At 32.7% G+C, this 21,953-nt stretch overlaps 1 protein-coding gene across 1 annotated transcript in view; it reads left to right on the top strand.

Moving 5' to 3' along the window:
• Positions 1-21,953, top strand: part of LOC145297612 (acetylcholinesterase-like) — a 1,140,889-nt gene that overhangs the window by 641,748 nt on the left and 477,188 nt on the right. The window contains exon 3 of the mRNA XM_080143678.1: positions 4,585-4,677. The gene's annotated coding sequence lies outside the window, so the exon portion shown is untranslated. The remainder of the gene's footprint in view (positions 1-4,584; positions 4,678-21,953) is intronic.

Here is a 21,953-nt window from a genome sequence, read left to right as displayed (position 1 = left end):
ATATAAATGCAGAAGTTCCCCAGGGGTCTATCCTTGGACCTCTATTGTTCCTGATATTCATAAATGACCTCGCCGACAAAATTGCTTCTGAGATGGGTATATATGCTGATGACACTACACTCTATGGCAGGCACGACAGGAAGACGAATGAACACATTTCTAAAGAAATGGCAGAAACACTAGAGGAAGACCTCCAATCTGTGGTGGAATAGGGACAAAAGTGGTTGGTCGCGTTCAATGCTGCCAAGACTAAACTAGTTTCATTCAATAATTACTAGAAACCCTCTTTACCACCTATAGCAATGGCCAACGACTCTTTATCTTTCAAACTCCTTGGCCTAACGTTCACAGGAAACATGAGTTGGAACAATTACATTGAAGGCATTGCCAGGGTCGCTGCAAGAAAGGTGGGCTCTCTCTACCGTGCTAGACAATTACTAACACCCGAAAGTATCCTGTACCTCTATAAGGCCACCATTCGCCCATGTATGGAGTATTGCTGTCACATCTGGGCTGGTGCATCTGCTACTAGTCTCTCGCTCCTTGACAAGGTTCAAAAGAGAGTCGCAAACCTGATAGGCCCTGAACTGGCATCTAAGCTTCAGCCTCTGCCCCATCGATGAAATGTTACATCCCTCTGCCTTTTCTACAAGTATTTTAGTGGTGAATGCTCTGACGAACTGCAATCACTTGTGCCTCCACGACGTGAGCACCCTCGACAAACCCGACAGGCTGCTAAATCCCACCCCCACACTGTAGAGATCCCTAGATGTTAAAGATCTTTTTACTCCAATAGTTTCTTCCCCAGAACCGCTAGACTCTGGAATTCCACTCCAGGTCCCTGCTTCCCCAACAGTACTAACGTGCAGAAGTGCAAGTCTAACCTGAACCGACATCCAGTAGTTGTTGCCCCTGATAGTAGCCCCCTAACACCAAAGTGGCAATTTGCCTTGTTTGGGGTGAAAATATAATATATATATATATAATAGAGGTTTCAAATTTTTAGAAAAATCTGACAAGGGTGTCATCACTTAGAATCGAAACCTAACATATAGTTCTCCAGCCTTTTTCGTTACCCTCTGAGCATCATCCCTAGGTAAATAAAACGTAAAAAATAACGTTGTTTAACCAAGAAATATATTTGTGCATGCGTACAAGAACAATTAAGAATAAATAATTGGAGAGTGGTAGGGTAGTAATCGTTAATGATCTTGGTTGGGTAGAATTTGGATTATTTAATAGTGATGGCTCAACAAGAACTTGTTTGCATTGAACTTGAACACTACCATACTTTCATCAGCCGGAAAGAAAGCCAGTGGAAAACTATTCCACAGGCGGTCAGTTTTAAGAAAGAAACTTTTTTCATGGAATCTGCGTTTAGAGTTAAGTACAGATAGAGAGTGGGGGAATTTGTTGATAGTGGTTGTAGCTAGTCGAGTATTTTTGTGAAAGTTTGGCAAGGGAGGACGATAAGCCAGAAACACTTCAGATCAGAAGTTAATGTCAGTCCTATGAGCTTGACAAAACATGGCGTTTACCCGAGACAAGAGCCATTCATTTCAATTGAGGCCAGATAGAGATCAGCGCGATTATGATGGCATTATTGTAAGGAGCTGCTTTGGTTCATTTGAATAAGTAAATTTTATCTTGAATGTATAGCAACTTGATTTTTTCAAATGTATTACATGTTATAGGAAGTAAAAAGTAGACTTTGCGTTGGACTTTCAGCAACATCGTAATTCTCATTTTTTTTATTTTGGCATTTAGTTCTCACGCGCTTCTACGCTATTGGAACCAGATTTTGAAAATCGTAATATTGAATTCCACATGAAAACAACGATGCCTACATATTCCCCGTATTTTAAAAAAATTACGAAAATCGATGAGGTAGAAAATTTTTATTAAAAAAAATAGAATTTTAAGAACACAATTGTGTATGCTTATGTAAGACACAAGAGTAAAAAGAGAGGCAATTAAACAGTTGCAAAAAACTTATATATATGTTGTTTTTACATTAATTTTTAGGCGAACAGTTATTTTTATATTAAACAATTATGAAAAAATCTTAAATGAAAACCAGACTCAGAAACACTGTATTTATGTTATATTTATTTTGTTATTTGTTTTTCGCTGGTCATATTAAAAATTTAGAGTTACTCCCTTGTTTATGGTTTCGTTTCGTTTCATTGTCGCCATCTTATTTTTATAAAAACAAGATGGCGACAATTGTTCACCTGCTAACACGATTAAACTTTGTTGGGTTTTTTTTTTTAATAATTCAGTAATATTCAGGTAATTTCGACTACATAATTTGGAAGCTGCCGTTGTAACTTATTAGAATTAAGTAAAAAAATCAGTGGAAACCATTGTTTTGTTTTTTTATCTGAAAACTCGTCCCAATTCTGCACATTTTACGAGCGATATTTCTGACAAAAGGAGAATAATTGCTGTTTTCTGAATTGGAATCTATCTATATAACCCATCGTTGGCTAGTTTTGTTTTTGTGTTTTACCTTGAAATAGTAGTTTTCATTTGTACTTTGAGCTTCTTATAGATAGTGGCTTTATTCTCTTCTGGAGCGAACTCTATCAAAAAACGTTCCCAAGGTTATATTCATAGGATAATCAATATTTCACTTCCTAAATAAATAAATAACTTTTTCCTTTCAATTCGTGCATTCTAACCCTTTTTAGCCATTACACAAAGTATCAAGTTAATAGATACCATAGGATTGAATTGGTTTATTATACCTCTTTTCTCTTTTTTTATCCAACTTATTTATGATAGGCTGTATTTAAATCTCTAATGTAATATACCTATAGTCTATTGTCACTGCTTGTTTCGTTTTATTAAACAGGGATGATTTCCAGAAGAAGTGGAGAAACGTACAGGATTATAGGTTACAATGCCTTTGCGCCAATAAAAATGTCTTATTTTTTTGACATTTTATAGTCGGAGTCAAAAAGAAGATATACAAATTTTCTCCTGTCTCTTCATCCCAGAAACCGTTTTATTTAGCAGCGAAAGAACTCCGGGAAACCATATCTATACTGTTATATAAAACGTAGTTTATCTGTGTGCCTTTGTGTCTGTGAGTCCCCTATGGACTCCAAAATGGCTGGACCGATTGTTTTTTTAATTTTCCATACAAATGCATCTCGTGTGCATGGGGGTGTTCTTAGTAAGTATCGGAAATCGATAATTGAAAAAAGAAACATTACAGATCGAACAGTGTCATTTTGACCAAAGTTACCACTTTTACACAGTCTAAGATCACAAGTGCATTTAAAACGTCTTACCACCGCACAAACAAATGTGTAAATGTGCCCGGCGTATAAAATCAACGGTAGGTTTTTTATATGACAGGGGCGCGTTCGTAATGAATATTTCAGTATAAAGCATAATTTCACAATGATACTTGACTTTTTCATTTTAAACTTAAATTCTATCGATTATCACCGCACTACCAGTAAGGCCAGGAAGATAAAATCAACAGAAGGTTCTTTGGATGTGACACGGAGGCGTTCGAAATGAATGTTTCGGTTTAGAGAACGATTGAAGCATGATGATTGACTTTTGCATTTTAAACTTTAATGCAAAATATTATATATCAAAATAATTTTTAAAAAAATAAACAATAGGTTCTCTACAGTGCAATGCAGACAACAGTATATTGTGAACAACATATGAGCGGTATGTGAACCTTCCACCGGGTGCATCGTGATGAGTCAACAGTTGGAGCAGGCAATCATCGATTTAGTTGAAAAATGAGCTATTTCATCGATTTCGGTGGTAAAAATATGGGAAGGTGGAGCATTCGTTGATCTTTAGTAAATCCCGAGCAACGTCGGGTCTTTCTGCTAGTATAAATATAAACAGCCATGCTATTAAACGCCTAGATAGAATGATAAAAGACAGTGCCTGGCAGGTGTCTGCAGTTATACAACGTTGCTGTACCTATAAATGAATTAGTATCAGACAGTTCCAGACACTCCCAAGGGGAAAATCACTTAGTAATAAAAAACCGAAATGAAGAATATGATCACAAAGAATTCTTTCATTGATTGGGACTTCATCATTACAGAAATCAGACGTAAGATTCTATAGAACTATAAAATTAGATTTGAAGTTGAAACTTTCCTATTTCATAAGATCAAATAATAAGAACGTATCGCAATGGGCCTTCATGAAATAAACTTGAGCGACCGACGGGCGTCGCCTTGTGTAGAGATACGAAGGACGCATCAAGAAAATGGCCGATCAATGCCGCATTTTGTAACAATTCTGCTTTTCTTATATTCTTTTCTTTCCTTTCTCTCCCTTCTCACTCGCGTATTCAGTTTTGTTTTGCTAAACGACAGCAATTTTGTCGCCTGTTTCATGATGTCGGGATCAAACGGATCTGAATTGCAGCTCAATTCAAAAAAAAAAAAAAAAAAAAAAAAAACATAATTCGACGCTTTTGCAACTTTTGATCTGCCCAAGAAATGAGCTCGGTAATTGGCACGACTGAACTGAATTTTTAATGAAGACGTTTGATTTCGCTCTGATTTTCACCGCGTTCTCTTTCATTTCTCTTTACAGATCTACAAGGTGACGAGCTGACAAAATAAGGAAGACATTCGGTCGGCGTGTGATGTGTCGCTGAAGCTAATTCCGAACCAAAAAATCAGAGGAGTGAGTAAAATTTTGTCTTGTCCCTCGCACACGCTGACACTCGAAAAAGGAAACGCCTGAAGATGTTAAAAAATAATCGGGGAAAATATGCATTGAATCGGGTTAGTTTTTATGCTAATGGAAGTAGTTATAGTTTGTAGTTTGTGTTATGTGGCGGTTATTGACACAGCTGAGCTGGAGCTCATCTTCACCCAGGCTGTCCATTTCATACAGAGGTCCAGTCCACTAGACGATTGAGGTTGAGACCAGGGTAGCCTGGTGTTTGTGGCTGGTAAGATATCTCTTCCAGCCAGATGTTCAGTTGTTCCTTGAAAGTGTCGGGAGACACTCTCATTATATTTCTTATTGCGGCTGAAATACAGTTGAATGTTCTTGTGCCACTGTAGGTGAAGTTGTGGTGGGTTAGGGACTTGATCCCGTGTGTAGTCCCAGGGTTCAATACTTATAAAGAAAACAAGCCATTCGAGGATAACGGTCTAATAATATTGTAAGTTCAGTGTCAATATTATAAAAAGACTGAGAAAGATGGACGAAATGACAAATATGACTAAACTGGTATTCGTTGACAATGTAGTTGAAAACAGTCACGTTCTAGTATATAGGGAAACAGTTATTCGGCAACGTATTCCGTATATAGAAAGTTCATTGGAAATGAATTAGGTTCCTGGAAGTTCTGTCGATCTTCAGGTGAACAGAGGAAGAAAGAGGAGTTCTTTATAGGATAGTAGAAATACGAGTTCTTGCTGTGATTTTCTTACATTTTAATGAAAATCGCTCGAAACAAATGAAACTTATCTAATGTAAGAAACAAAGAAAAATATTAGCTCATGGTTAATAACTAATTCATGATAAGTGTCAGATGGGTAGATTCCGATCCAGAATGCTGCAATTCCTCCTCGTTTTTCGCGGAAGCATCGCTAATTAAATGTGAGGACAAAATAAAGGAAGCAAGAGTTACATAATTCTCCTCAAAACGGTTTACTTTTTGTTAATAAACGTTTTAAGGAAATTTACTATATATATATATATATATATATATATATATACATACATACATACATATATATATATATATATATATATATATATATATATATATATATATATATAATGTTGGGACGATTAATGGGAAAAGTAAATTTAAAAAATCGGAACTGTTTAAGCGGAATAGGAGAAATTTGTGTTGATTTTCTAATGTCAAAAAGCGATCATTTCAATTCTTTTCTTCTTTTTTTTCGTTTTGATTTAAAACCTTATTTTCTATTGCTGGTCTTAATAATGAAATGATAAATATTGCTTTTTGTGTTTGTTTGTTTTTTTTAACTACCAGTAAACCTGAAATCTATAGATCGACCCCCTTAGGTGTACTTTTGTTATATTTGGAGAATATACACATATATTTGGTTTTTATAATAATATACGCATATTACATGCGTTTTACATAAATCTGGAAATAATATATATATATATATATATATATATATATATATATATATATATATATATATATATTCAACAACTAAAAATCCGGAGGATTTAAAATAATCTGAATAAGTAATTGTATCGGGATCGGGGGAATATTGGAATCATCCCATAATTTATTAAGTATATTTTCTACGGAGACTTAATTCTGGCCAATCTGTGTTTTTGATTTTTGCGTTTGTGCTTGAATGGTTTCTAAGCTATGTTTGTTCTAACTCGTTTCGTAAGAGCCAATAACTGGCCTAGCCTTCTTTCGCCGGATGAACGCCTTGATTATGGTTATCTTTTGTCAGTAAAGTCTTTCAAAGCTATGACGCGAGTCAGGACCTTTGCCCTCTTTCCCTGCAAAAGGAACCAGCTTTTATGTAATCGAGCTCACATAAAAACCAATGGGGATGAGATTTATTGGATAATTTAAAGCTGATACTCAGGCAAAATGATTACAGCTAAATCTTTTACACTTCATGCACCTTGTGATCAAGTCATGATACATAACGAGAAAGTTAGAGCTGCTGCTGCTGCTGGTTATACGCGTAATAGTTGAATTTATAGACGGAGTCAGTCACATCTTTTGAAAGCATTGTTTCCTAGGGTTAAATTTGAGAATTTTAGGAAACCAAGTCATCTATGCATTAGTACCGTAATACTTTTTAACGTAAGTACGTGAGTCATGGTTTTCCGATTATAAATTATTTGATCGGGCGATCCTATTTATTAAAAAGGGGGATAGAAGGTGATAATATACTATGAACATTAAATTAATATGTAGATATGCTAATTTAATATTCGTAGTATGTTATCACCATCTATCCTCCTTTTTAATAAATAGGATCTCCCGATCACCAAGACACAATGTCAACAAAAAAAAACATTAATGATGCCGTTTTGAGTCAGTATGTTTGGGGTGGGAGAAACGTGTTTTTTTTTCTGTTTTAATTTTATGTTTATTTTTTTAGTCAAACCTTACTATCCTGTATTAGGTGCCTCCTGGACACGATTTCTCATAGAAAATTGGTTCTTAAAATTGTAATGTAAAACTGATTGTGAAATATTTAATAATCTATTAGCACTTATAATGTATGCACGTTTGTCATAGCTTATTTAAAAATAATAGACTCAGAGTAATTACATGTCTTTTAATTCTATAAAAATATTTTTAATTAGACATAGTTGATATTGAAAAATAATAGACAGTTATTTTTACTGTCGCTGTGGAATTTCCATAGGTCCCGCTAGTCTATATATTAATAACGTAGTATATTTAACGTACGTATGTTTGTCATTGTTTCTAGATAAGAAAATATTCAATCGGCAGATCCTATTCGTTAAAAGTGAGAATAGAAGATGATAACTAGGACTATGACAACAGCATATTCTTTTCCTGGTTTTGATTCTTAGGTAAATATCGATCGATATCTTATATGTTTTTATGTAGAGTGATGTGGTTCTCAGTTGATTAATTGCGTCTGTGTCGGATATATACTCGAGAGTAAAAACAATGAAAAGAATATGCTGTTTTCATAGCCCTAATGATAACACACTACGAACCTATAATTAGACTATACAGATACGCTAATTTAATGTCCGTAGTACGTTATCACCTGTTATCCTCCTTTTTAATAAATAGGATATCCCGATCACCGAAGACGGAATGTACAAAAAATTAATTTAAAAAAATGAAGTCTCTTTTGGGTCGTACGTGAAGCCAAAATATACCTTCTTGGTCTTCTGGCTAGGATCCAAACGTAGTATCTGTTCTGTCTAAAGATGATATAATGATATCGTGGGGTTTCCGTTCGTGCCGGGCGTCCATACAATGGAAGTATGTCACAGATATCTATAAGGATACTGGAGATAAGCCGTAATAACCGGATAAATTCTGACACTACATTAACCAGATTACTTAGATTAAAATATTTTTTACAGTTTTAACAAAAGAGCTATAATAATAATACTGCGAGGTATCCATTCACGCTGAATGTCCACAGAATGCCCGGCAGCAATATATTACATACGAAAGAATTTCCACACGTCTCGCTAGATATTGTTGTTGTTGTTGTTGTTGTTGTTGTTATTATTATTATTATTATTAGTAGTAGTAGTAGTATTATTATTATTATTATTATTATTATTATTATTATTATTATTATTACATGAATATTCGTGTTTTAAATTATTTTTCTATGACGTTTGTTTGGGTTCACTCTTGTCAAAGAAAATTTTGCCATTTATTAATTAAAAAAAAAAATCTTCATTTTGTTGATGTTGTTACTACGGTTTTGGCAACTAATCATCTGACCGGCTTTGGGTGGGATCGAAACCGCTACCTCTATGAGGTGAGCATTGTCTAGAAGTAAGCATTGTCTAGAGGTAGCGGTTTCGATCCCACCCAAAGCCGGTCAGAGAATTAGTTGATCAAACCATGGTGAGATGACGACAGCTATTGAAGGCAGCAATTGCTGTGGATGTAGTTGGAGGATTCGACATTCTTACCTCATCGCGGTTAACCTGACGAAGGCCTGGGGAATAATTGGCCGAAACGTCATGAAAACAAAAACTAGAATAATCAAAATAATTAAATAAATAAAATTAGTACAAATATTGTAGCCTACAACAGTGTTAAAATTAAATACCATATACTTGATTGCTCTATGTTGAAAACAGCGCACAAATAAAATATAATTTAATTCTTTCAGCAATAAAAGATTATTTGCAAAATTATTCATGTTTTTTGCTTATTTTCATTCTATTTGTGTGCTGATGCTCGACTGAGATTCAATCTATGCCGCATCCCTGTAAAACATACACAAAAAATACTCGTCTTTCTAGAACAACTATCAACAATTGCACTTACTTTCTGTCCGTGCTGAAAACTAAACGAAAATTGCATGAATAAAGTTTTTTTTTCCTAGAACTACCTATCGGTGGAACACAGTACCGCAGAGCCGCTTCCAACCTGACTATAGAATTCTCCTTTTCAAGTTCAATGTAAACAAGTCCGTATTTAGTCGTCTTCTTAAATAATGAAATTCTACCAAAGTTCCACTATAATCCATTATCACGGTGTTGTTTCACAAGCCATCCGACACTCATTAGCCTTCATCCTCGAGTTGATTTAGACTTTGGTAAGCTATGACCTCCTAGTAAAAATATGTGTATAAAACAATAAGGGTAACATTTCAATGTTTTGCACCCTCGCATACTGCACAAATAAATATTTTAAGTTTATGACTTCTAAGAATTAGGACTAATTCCATTAGGAAATCTTTGTTCGGTGACGTAATGATTTAATAATAATGATAATAATGATTACTAGCGGAATCTGTGGAAATTCCACAGGGAACATGTTAGGGAGAGGTCCGGGCGATCAAAGAACAATAAGTCAATCCCAGGAAAAGTGGCCTATAATAGTATTATGAAGCTGCATCAAGTAAAAGAAAAGAACACAATGGGAAATCCCGGGATTTAAAACGACCTATATCCATGGCGTCAATCGTTCAGGAAAGCTAACCGATATTAAATGGGTCAGACCAAAACCAGCAAAAAAGTGCAATAAACAAATGCTTGCGGGAATAAGGTTAACAGGTTAATCAACAGGAACTATGACCCAGAGAGTTGCAAACAATAAAGCTGGCGAGAAAAAGGTCAACAGGTGAAAGTGATATAAATAAAAAGAGCAGTGAGAAAGCATGGAAAAGAGACACAAGCGAAAATACATGTTGACACAAAGTTCTGCGACCCACGCTGCTCCCTAACCTTCGCCGTGTTATGATGAGAGTTGTCACTGTACTTTTGAAGTGGAAATTGTAAATAAACCAAATCTGTATTAAAAACAAATAAGTGTCTCGTATTCATTTTCAAACGAAATAACTGTCCGTTTATACAACCAAGACGACCATAAGCTATTCATATATGTAACACTCATTCATATGTAATATATTGATGTTGGCATTCTGTAGATGTGCAGTGTAAATGGAGACGCTCTGATATTATTGTAGTTTTTTTTTGTCATTATTGTAGATTTTTTGTTAAAACTGCAAAAGTATTTATCTAAGCTAGCACGAATTTCCGGCAAAGCCCGATCGTAAAGTACGCTTAAATGTGGTATTTTAATTTTTGCAGATTTCGTATATATTATTACAGAGTTAATGTTCTATCGATTTTTATATATTATAAAGTTGCGTTTGAATCGAAACCGAAATAAAATATTTATGAAAAAAATATATATATATATGTATGTATATATATATGTTTGTTTTATATATATATATATATATATATATATATATATATATATATATATATTATATATATATATATATGAGTTCCTTCAGCAATAATCAAAACCGGAACCAAAACTTATGAAGAATTATTTATAAATTATTTATAAGAAAAATAGATGACTTCAGTGCCATCAGCTATAATCGAAACTGAAACCAAAACTTATGAATAATTCTTGATAAAATTATTTATGAGAAGAAATGGAAGTACATAACAATTAAACGACCCGGAAGTAAGTGTAACACAGAAAATAACACAAACGTTATCGTATTAATATATAGATGATGATGATGATTTTATAATACATTTATGATACATATTTCCAATAATCTTAAAGGTCGCCGGTTAATCTATAACTCTTCCTTGATGGGTTGGCAATAACTCAGGCCGTGCTCCGTCGCAACGTATCTTCCCATGTCTCTCACTGCATTTTGGTACCAGTTGAACTCCGCACAAATCCACCTCGTTTTGACATTTTTCAAACTAGCTGACGTTGACCTTTGCATTCTCCCTCGGATGTAACAACTGCAAAATCAGACAACCTTATCACAAAACGATATTTTTATCAGCGCGATTTAAACTCAGAAATGCAAAACAATAATTCGGTGTAAAAAAATCTCATTCTTTTTCACAACGCACTTGATGCGTGTCCCCTAAATATATATACTAGTATATTAATAAATCAAATATATACTAGTATATTAACATATTAAATTTATACTAGTATATTAATGAATTCAATATATACTAGTATAATTATAAATTAAATATATACTAGTATATTAATCAATTTAATATATGCTAGTATATTAATAAGTAAAATATATACTAGTATATTAATAAATTATATATATATCGTAGTATATTAATAAATTAGAACAAATAAATTGTATTACTAAATTAAATATATACTATAATATTAATTTATTTATTAAATATATAATAGTATATTAATAAATTAAATATATTCCAGTATATTAATATTGTATAATATGTATTAATCTCACGAAATTTCACGCTGAGTCCCATCATCTATAATATAAATCTCTCCTGGCTTTTTAAATATATGTATGTATGTATGTATGTATGTATGTATGTACCCGCATTAAGCTGGTCTGCAGTTTGATTTGTTGCTGGCTATCTTGCTCTTGCTTGTTGCTGGATCTCAAAATTTTGAACTGAGAGAGAGACTTAGCTGTCGTACAAAGCTAAGACTCTGTAACATCATCTTTGTATAGATACTCCCTCAGGCATTTGGGCTCATGGATTTTAAATGTCTGAGGGAGTGCCACTCGTCTGACAAGACGTTGCAATCATCACATCATCATGTATGTATGTATGTGTATTTGTTTGTTTGTATGTCTGCCGAAAACTTTCGATAGAGGTGACAGATTTTCACGAGATCGATATCATTTTGAAGCACGACGTCTCGGACAACAACTATGGAAAAATTGGCCAAAAGCATGAATTCCTTTACCATAAACTGGGCAGTTTTCTACAAGGAGGGGTCGATTTTTTGCGAGCCATTTTTGCAAGTCATCGTATTGGTTGGATTGACTTTGCCGAATTCCGGTTGCGTCATTGAGTAGCAGTAAAACGTCAGATTTTCTTTCCCTTTCTTTTCTGCTTTCATGCCACGGATTCAAGCCTGGTGCTTGCCTACTGCCACTTTATTTTTTTTCTTAACACACACCTCCAAACCCCCAGGAAACACCGGGCACGCAAGCTTCCTATTATAAATCTATTTATTCAATAATTGCTGATCTTGAGCACGAGGTAATATGGGGAAAGGGGTGGCTGGTTACTTTTAATGCATCTAAAACCAATCTTCTATCTTAACATCATCAACGCTCTGATTCTGATCTGGCACCAATTGAACTGAATGGCTCTCGTCTTGAGAGGCTTCATTTGTTGACAATCTTCTGTGCTTGACCTTTACTCCTGGTCTGAAATGGAACACATACATCAAATCCGTTGCCAAAGTCGCTAGAAAAATGGTGGGATCTTTCTATCGGTCCAGTAGATATATCACTGCTGATGCAATTCTCTACCTATATAACATCCAGGTACGTCCAAGGATGGAATATTGTTGCCACATCTGGACAGGAGCTGCTAGAAAGGACTTATTCTGCCTTGATAGAATTCAAAATAGACTTCGTAGTCGAGTAGGGATGCCCTTTTCTCCACCCTGCAAACTCTTTCTCACAGAAGAGACGTTGCGAGCCTGTCTCTGCTTCATCGTTATTTTCATGGCAAGTGCTCGTCTGAGCTCCAATCTATGGTACTCACTCACCAAACTTTCACAAGAAACACTCGTCTAGCTGAAAACACTATTAGTAATTTCCTTTACTCTTTATCCGTGCTTAAAACTAAACGTAGATTCCATGAACAAAGTTTCTTTCTTAGAAATGCACGCCTGTGGAACTCTCTTCCGTTTGCCTGCTTCCCAGCTGACTACAATATGGTTGTCTTCAAGTCCGATGTAAACAAGTTCTTAATAAGCCATTCCACCTTAGTTAACAAATTTATCGAATTTCCATTTCTAACGATTACTATCTTATCCAATTGATTACTGTACACTCTTTAACCCTTATCCTCGAGTGACCTTTGGGTCTTGATTAGTGGTGATGATTATGTAAAAAAAAGTCAGGATATATTTATTTACAAAGAAAACTTTTACAAAATGTTCATCCAAGCATGAAAATAACTTACGTTTAAAGTCGGTTTTGGGAATTATCGTTTATTTTTATTATTCTATTTATCTCACTACTGATGCAATTCTCTATCTGTATAAAAGCCAAGTACGTCCAAGGATGGTGTACTGCTGCCACATATGGGCTGGAGCTGCTAAAAATAGCCTATCCTGCCTTGACAGAGTACAAAATAGGCTTCGTGGTTTAGTGGGTGATGCCCTTTTCTCTTCTCTGCAACCTCTCTCCCACAGGAGAGACGTTGCGAGCCTGTCTTTGTTTTATCGTTACTACCATGGCAGGTGCTCGTCTGAACTCCAATCTCTGGTCCCTCCTCGCCAATCTTTCACGATAAACACCTGCCTAGCTGAAACCATTGTCAAAAATTTTCCCCACTCTTTATCTGTGCCAAAATCAAAACGTAGATTCCATGAACAAAGCTTCTTTCTTAGAAGTGTACGCCTGTGGAACTCTGTTCCGGTTGCCTGTTTCCCAATGTGAACAAATTCCTGATGAACCGCCTCCTTAAGTAAAACACTTTATTAAATCTCCAACACTAACGTACTGTACACACAATAACCCTTATCCTCAAGTGACTTTCGGGCCTTGATAAGTGGTGACTACCTTGTAAAAAAAAATACAACCACTGCCAACAGTTTTCCAAACTCTATTTGCACCTAAATCTAAACACAAATTCCATGAACAAAGTTTTTATTCTAGAACTGTCCGCCTGTGAAACTCTATCCCGCGGGGTTGCTTTACAGTTGATTACAAAATGGGCATATTCAAGTCCAATGTAAACAAGTTTTTGTTGAACAGTCCTCATTAATAAATAAATTTGAACCAACTTTTACCACTACCGATCGTATCATTGTGTTCGTAGGTACCACCTTACACTTATTAAAACTTATCCTCGAGTGGCATCCAGACCTTAATAAGTGGTAACTTCCATATAAAAAATATCACTGCAAGTCAACAGCAAAATATGTCGATTTACCAACTGACCGGACAGCGAAGAGTTGAACCTGAATGATCAAGAAGAAACCAGGTTTATCGATGGAAATCAGGGTTGCAACATGATTGATCTTTGCTCAATTGTTCAAGGCATGACTAAGCCATTCAACGTTTGAAATATTTGACCTTTGATTTTTGGCATCGTTATTATCCGGATGAGCCAAAAATTAGCCAATCAGAACTGCCGATGGCGTCAGCGAATTTGACACTTGCGCTTTTAAAAAGGCGTAAGATGTTACATAAACGATCGCCAGGGGTAGTTTCTAGCCAATCAAATTTTATTATCATTGATTAGATCGTAATCGATTTTCAAGTGTCATTTTAGCAAGGTACATTACAGCACTGAATTCTGGTCAGATTGACATACACCTGATCATGCATTGTATATACTGTTTGCTTATATATATATATATATATATATATATATATATATATATATATATATATATATATAGCGAGAGAGAGAGAGAGAGAGAAGTATTGGCTGAAGAAAGCTTGATATAGGTATCTAAAACGGTCCTAATTATCGGGTTTGAAACCGACGGTACTAATCACTTGCTTCCTTTTAAAACTTTATGTAAACAAAAATATTAAATATAAATACGCTCTTGTTTTCGGATTTTCCATATAATTGAGCACTCTGCTGGATTTCTTTTTCCCCAAAAAAAATAATTATATCTATCTATCTATCTATATATATATATATATATATATATATATATATATATATATATATATATATATATAGTAAAACTCCTTTAATTTGAACTAAAGTCCTCTCATTTGGACTTCTTCTAAACCTGGACTTTCTCTAAACTTGAACTGTCTTGTCATTGAAATTGTATTAGCATATTTGATGCGGAGTTGCAGTAAAACTGTTTACATGGCTTAGTCAGATATTGCGCAGAAATGTTAATATTGGTACCATGTAATTAATGGAGATTAGCTATTGATAATTAGTTTAGACTAAATGTATTTTTTTCAGATTGCTATATTTAAAATAGTGTAAACAACCCATCACAATGGCTTGCAACTCTAAAAGAAAACAAGTGACACTCGCTTTACTCGAAAAACGTCAAATTATAGAAAAATTAGATGCTGGAGTTAAAAATCAGAGGTCTTATTAATGCTGGAGTCCCTGGTCTAAGAGAATTCTTGAAACCAAACAGTTACCGACCAACCACGCTGTTCTTAAATCACTTAATGCAAATGATGTTGAAATGTGGGTGCAACAAGGTGAGGAAACTACTGATCAATATCCTGAAGGCAGTAATAGTGATGAAAATAGCGACAGCTCCCATTCTCTTGACCCTAATGTAAATAATCAAGAACACTCTGATGAAGCAATATCATGGGATGATGCAGAAAAGTCTATGGAGACGGTTATAAAATTTTTAGAAAAAAGTCATTACTTTAGTGACAACTATGTTTTGCAAGCAATGTCATTCTGAAGAGATATAATCATAAAGAAGCTACAGAATCAAGAAATTGTACATTTTCCTGATCGCTTACGGAATACAATGGCAGCACCCGAGAGCTCAATCGATGAAAATAGAAACTGCAATGAGACTCATACAATGAATAAGTAAAAAAAACTGTATTTTACATAAATGTATGATTTCTGTAGATGATAACTTAGGTCATAAATACCTAACAAGTAAAAGTAGATTTAATTTATTTTCAATGTTTTTGTTCCTGGTAATAATATTTAACAATTCTTACTTGCAATATATCATAAACTCAGCTTAATATATACTTGAAGTATCATATAGCAATGAATTTCATTTACTATTTCTTAATTCTTAGAAAATTAAAGTTAACTGCAGCACATTTTTTATCACGAAACTTGAACAGCATCCTTTAATTTGAACGAAGCGGATGTTCAAATTATAGGAGTTATACTGTATATATATATATATATATATATGTGTATATATATATATATATATATATATATATATATATATATATATATATATATATATGTATGTATATATATATATATATATGCGCGTGTGTGTATTTCACATGTTTTTATGGTTGTATATGGTTACACATTTTTACAAAGTAACAACTAATCGATATATATGTGTGTGCGTGTGTGCGTGTGTGCGTGTGTGCGTGTATGTGTGCATGTATATATATATATATTAAGTTATGAAAATATATGTGTCAATTAAGCTACACAAAATATTCATAAGCCTGAGGAATTCTCACGAGAATGAAACGCGAGATAATTTGTTTAGCTTAATTGCCATATATATTTTCATAACTTACTACCCAGCTCAATCTATGTATTGAGCTCTGTTGAAGTAAATACGCAATATTTACGCATAAAGTAATATCTTCGTATATTAATTTATGTGATTAAATGAAGTAATTATATATATATATATATATTATTTTTATTATTATTATTATTATTATTATTACTCATTAAACTCACCATGTCCATTATGCTTATCAGAAAAACTTGAGATAACTAGGTTTAAGGATAGGGATAAACTGTTAAATATTAAACAAGAAACTGTTATATCCTGCAAAAATTTCAGAATACATGCACTTAAAGAACTCTAAGTTAAGAAGATCAGAACAACTACGATTACAACTATCACCCATCCAATAACCTCCCCAAAAGAGAATGAGTGAGGTCGTAACTATGATCCTATCCGTATTGATTACATAAGTCGCTTAATATTCTATTTTCACAAGCAGTTATAATATTACTAACCTAAATAAATACCTGTATGATAGTATATCTGAACCAAACGGGCAATAGATTGTTGGGTGAACCTCGAAATAATGTATGCATGTAGATATTTTTGGGTGTGTATATGATCTGTATGTATATGTATATGTATATATACGTGGGTAGGAAAAATACAAAAATAAAGAAATAAAGGGGAATGAATAAAGATAAAGGTAAGTACTACAATATATAAGCCTTTATACTCCGTTTGTATAACCCAAATGCTCTGATTTTTTGTCATATGTTATTATATATTATTATTATATCGTTATATATATTATGTATATCTGTGTAAACCTCGAAGGAGTGCTTGCTAAATCTGAGGATAGACCTATGGACTTCAAGTTGAATTCACTATAAATTTTTACGTAGTAAAAAAAACGTACAACTTATGAAAAAGTAACAAGCGGGTAGGGGCGAGTAATATAACTATGCGTGTGATGTTTGATAAAAAGAAGTATGTAGTGAATGAGTTCATTCCTATTTCTATTTTAGATGTATCATTTGGTGGCAGTGTACGAACGTGATAAAAATGTCTGTATTTTGTGTAAATATATATGTATATGTGTATTTATGTATGCATATATGTATTTATGTGTATGTATATATGTGTGTATATGCATATATGTATGTAATATATATATGTATATATATATATATATATATATATATATATATATATATTAAAATAGGCTGTCTCATATACGATGATTATAATAATGTATATTACAATAATGTGTGGGTGTCTGGGTATATATGTATGTATGTTATGTATGTATATATACGCCCGAGTAAACTATAATAATAGGCTGTTTCATATGAAAGGGTTACCACACTACGGAAGTTAAAAGGCACCTTATTATTAAAAAGGGTTTTTGTATTTGTGTGTGTATTGCTGTGTTTTTATATATTGTGAGTGAGCAGGTATCTGTGTGTCCATGTGTGTATATATGTGTAAGTATATACGTAAGTCTATATTGATATCTATATGTATATGTGTCTCGTATATATATGTGGAGATTTGGGGACACGTATGAATGGGGATGTGTGTCTGCATCTGCGGATAGTCTGACTGTGTGTGTATATATTGTGTGTATGCTAGTTTTCGTGTGCATGTATATGTATACGTGTATGTATGTATGTATGTATGTATACATATGTATATATGTGTATGTGTGTGTATGTGTGTGTATGTATGTATATATATATATTTTATTGAGACGTGTATCCGGTTAGGGTCCACAGGTTTTTAAAGTTCCCAATCGACAGTCTTATAATTGTTATTATTATTGATATTGTTGGTGTTATTAATATTATCAATATTATAGAAATTATTATAGGATTGTTAGTGGGATTACTATTATTAATTTTGGTATAATAACAGTCATAATATATGATATCCAGGTGTGTGCATGGATGTATGTGTTTGAGGGTCCGTGCATTGATATAACTGCGTATGTGAGTATAAATATAAACAGGTTATAACTGCATGTGAGTATTATGTATCTATGTATGTGTATATGTGTATATGCGTGTATATATACACGGGTGTATCAAAGTTTGGGTGTTCATACGTATATTTATATATATGTATGCATGATGAGGTTGATAACTTCCGGGGTTTTATTTTAATTTTTATTTTTAATTTTTATTTATTTATTTTTTTTTATTTTATTTATTTATTTAATTTATTTAAATTTTAATTTTATTCGTATGTGTCGTTATAGTTATTGGCTGTTTTCAGTGCGTGTGTGTGAGTAAAATACAGCGAACAGTGTATATCCACTCCTGAGTATAGGTATAAGCATATGTTTACTTCTAGTGTGTGTGTGTGTGTGTGTGTGTGTGTGTGTGTATGTGTGTGTGTGTGTGTGTGTGTGTGTGTGTGTGTGTGTGTGTGTGTATTGAAAGACACCGGTCAGTACTCAATAGCACTAAGGAATGTTTTTAATTTACTGACCGCCAGACAAAAATACTTAATTCTCAAGTACCTTGTGCCGTAAAAGCCAAAAGATGGGATAGATAAACTTAAAAAGGGAATATAAAAAAGGGAAATAAAAAAGAAGATGTTTATTATCTTCAAAGACCTCACTTATCCTCTCCCCGCTCATAATCCCCACCCATGTTATATTCTAACTTTGTAAACGAAATAAGAAAAAGGTTTTGTTTGAAGTATCAGTTATCGACGATAATTCTTGGTCTGAAGACGTAATCCCCCAACGCGGGTGATTACAGAAACATGTAGGCACATATGTAGCCATCAATGTTTGTATAAATAAATTATATATATATATATATATATATATATATATATATATATATATATTTCTCTGTGTCTACTTGTTTATCTGTATCTGCGTTCCATTGTTTCTCAGAAATTACTGTACCGATGTAGTTGAAATTTTGTCTAGAACTTTGGTATGATAAGGTGCTGCAACAAATTACTATAGTATCCGTTCGATGCACAGTTAGGGATCTATATGTGTTAGTATTTTTAAAAAATTAAGTACACATTTAATAACATCCAACCATTAATTTGGCATAAAGCACTCATTTTAAGTCAACGAGTTATAATTTTGATCTGCTTTTAACGGACACAATTTCTAATATATGCGTGCGTGTGTGAATGACGCCAGCATATCCTCGCCGACAGCTCGCCGACAGCTCGCCACCCCCACGTTATGCGTACTTGAATTTTTCGTTCATCTTATCTTCTTATGGCTGTATGGTCATCGTTTCTCACACTGACGGCTGTCCAAGGCGGGGCGCACAGGCTCACAAGTATAAAAAACAAAATAAAACAGGAAAACAAATGGAAAACTCCAACACTTCATAGATATATCGGCTAGAATCTGAGTGCGTGCGACATCATTGACTTTGATACATGCTAAGGGTCACATTTCTATATAATGTCGAGACCATTTCTGTCATTTAGTTAATCTATCATTTCCCCATCTGCCCCGCATCAATGTCTAACTGACGATGCAGTCTGACCCACGATTCTCTTCTCAACCTAATATATATATATATATATATATATATATATATATATATATAATGTAAATAATTTTTTAAATCGTTTAATAAATTTTTAAATCATTTAAATAATTTTTAAATCAATGGAACAATTTTTTAAATCATTTAAATAATTTTTTAAATCAATGGAACAATTTTTTAAATCATTTAAATGATTTTTTAAATCATTGGAATAATTTTTTAAATCGTTTAAATAATTTTTTAAATCATTGAAATAATTTTTAAATAATTGAAATATGGTTTTATATCATTGAAATATGTTTTAAATCATTGAAATATTTTTAAATCATTGAAATATTTTTAAATAATTATAATAATTTTTAAATCATTGAAATCATTTTTAAATCATTTAAATAATTTTAAAATCATTTAAATAATGTTTTAAATCATTGAAATAATTTTTAAATCATTGAAATAATATTTAAATCATTGAAATATCTTTTAAATCATTTAAATAATTTTTTAAATCATTTAAATAATTTTTTAAATCATTTCAATAATTTTTTAAATCATTTCAATATTTTTTAAATCATTGAAATAATTTTTAAATCATTTAAATAATGTTTTAAATCATTTAAATAATGTTTTAAATCATTTAAATAATGTTTTAAATCATTGAAATAATATTTTAAATCATTGAAATAATTTTTTAAATCATTGGAATATATTTAAAATAATTTTTTAAAACAAATTTTTAAATATATTTTTAAAAATTTTAATGATTCAAAAAATGTATAAAATGACAATATGAAATAATAAAATAAGTATAAAAACATAACAATTATTGGTAATCTCACTTATTTAAATATATATATATATATATATATATATATATATATTTAAATATAAATATATATATTTAAATATATATATATATATTTAAATATAAATATATATATATATATATATATATAATTTTCAGAATATGGGAGATTATATAATTATTTCTAGTCAAACAATGTCACGGCTCTTTGAGCCGTGACAGCCAACAAACCTTAAGTCGAAACGTAGAGGCTTGGACTTCCGGTTTGTTGGTTGTTTTAGCTCTTGTGAGCTGCAACGTTTTTGACTGTGGAAAAAAAAAAAATATATATATATATATATATATATATATATATATATATATATATATATATATATATATTCGGATGATTCCAATTATTTCCCGATTTCAATGCAATTACCGACTCCGTTCTAAATTTCCAGTTTCGATACAATTTCCGATTTCAATTCTTTTCAAATTTTCCTTCTATTTATCTATAAAGTTGTTATTTCTTAATGTTCAGATTGCTGGAAAACCCCGCGTAATATCTACGTACATTTTCGAAAATGTAAAATAGTGATAAGTAGTAATATCTTAAACAAGAATAAGTTTAAAGTTCTTAAATTTATTCAAGATTTGTTCGCAAGAACTTGTGGAGTAACGGATAAAATACTAGGTTTACTACTGTTTTAAGTAACACGTTTAATCCTCAGACCGGGTCATACTAGGAGCACAATTGCGAAGTACTTAAAATTTCTACCCTACCATGACTGACAGAACGAGAGCATGCTACGCTCGTGCATTAAAGAAAGTAGGCTGTTCGAAATTCTATATAGATTCGCGAGTTTGTTGATGCACCCAAAGAAGGTCGCATGCTATATCGACCGAAACGTTGTATGAATAACACTGAAGATGGGAACAGTGATCCGAATAATCCAAATAATATAAATTCAGTCGAAAATATTTAAGTGAATGTGTTGTGTGCATTAATAAATTATTATAGTTCATATATTCTCTGCAATTATTTTTTAAAGGTTGGCTTGATAAGATGGTTATGAGATGCTTATGGGATGCGGCATGAAAAAATTGCGTAATAATTACAATAGTTATATGGTTTCGTGTTATCATCATAATTGAGGTCATCGATATATAAACTTTATCATCGTGAATGCTTCAGATGTTAAAGGTCCGTCCGACAATCCTAGCAATATAATGCTAACCTCGAAAACCAAAGACAAAATGTCTTCGAGCTGTCAGAAAT

Source organism: Euprymna scolopes, chromosome 18 (genome assembly GCF_053919585.1).
Source record: "Euprymna scolopes isolate OS-2025 chromosome 18, ASM5391958v1, whole genome shotgun sequence".
NCBI lineage: Eukaryota > Metazoa > Mollusca > Cephalopoda > Sepiida > Sepiolidae > Euprymna > Euprymna scolopes.
The sequence above is the reverse complement of the archived record's forward strand: the minus strand, read 5'-3'. Positions and strand labels throughout refer to the sequence as shown.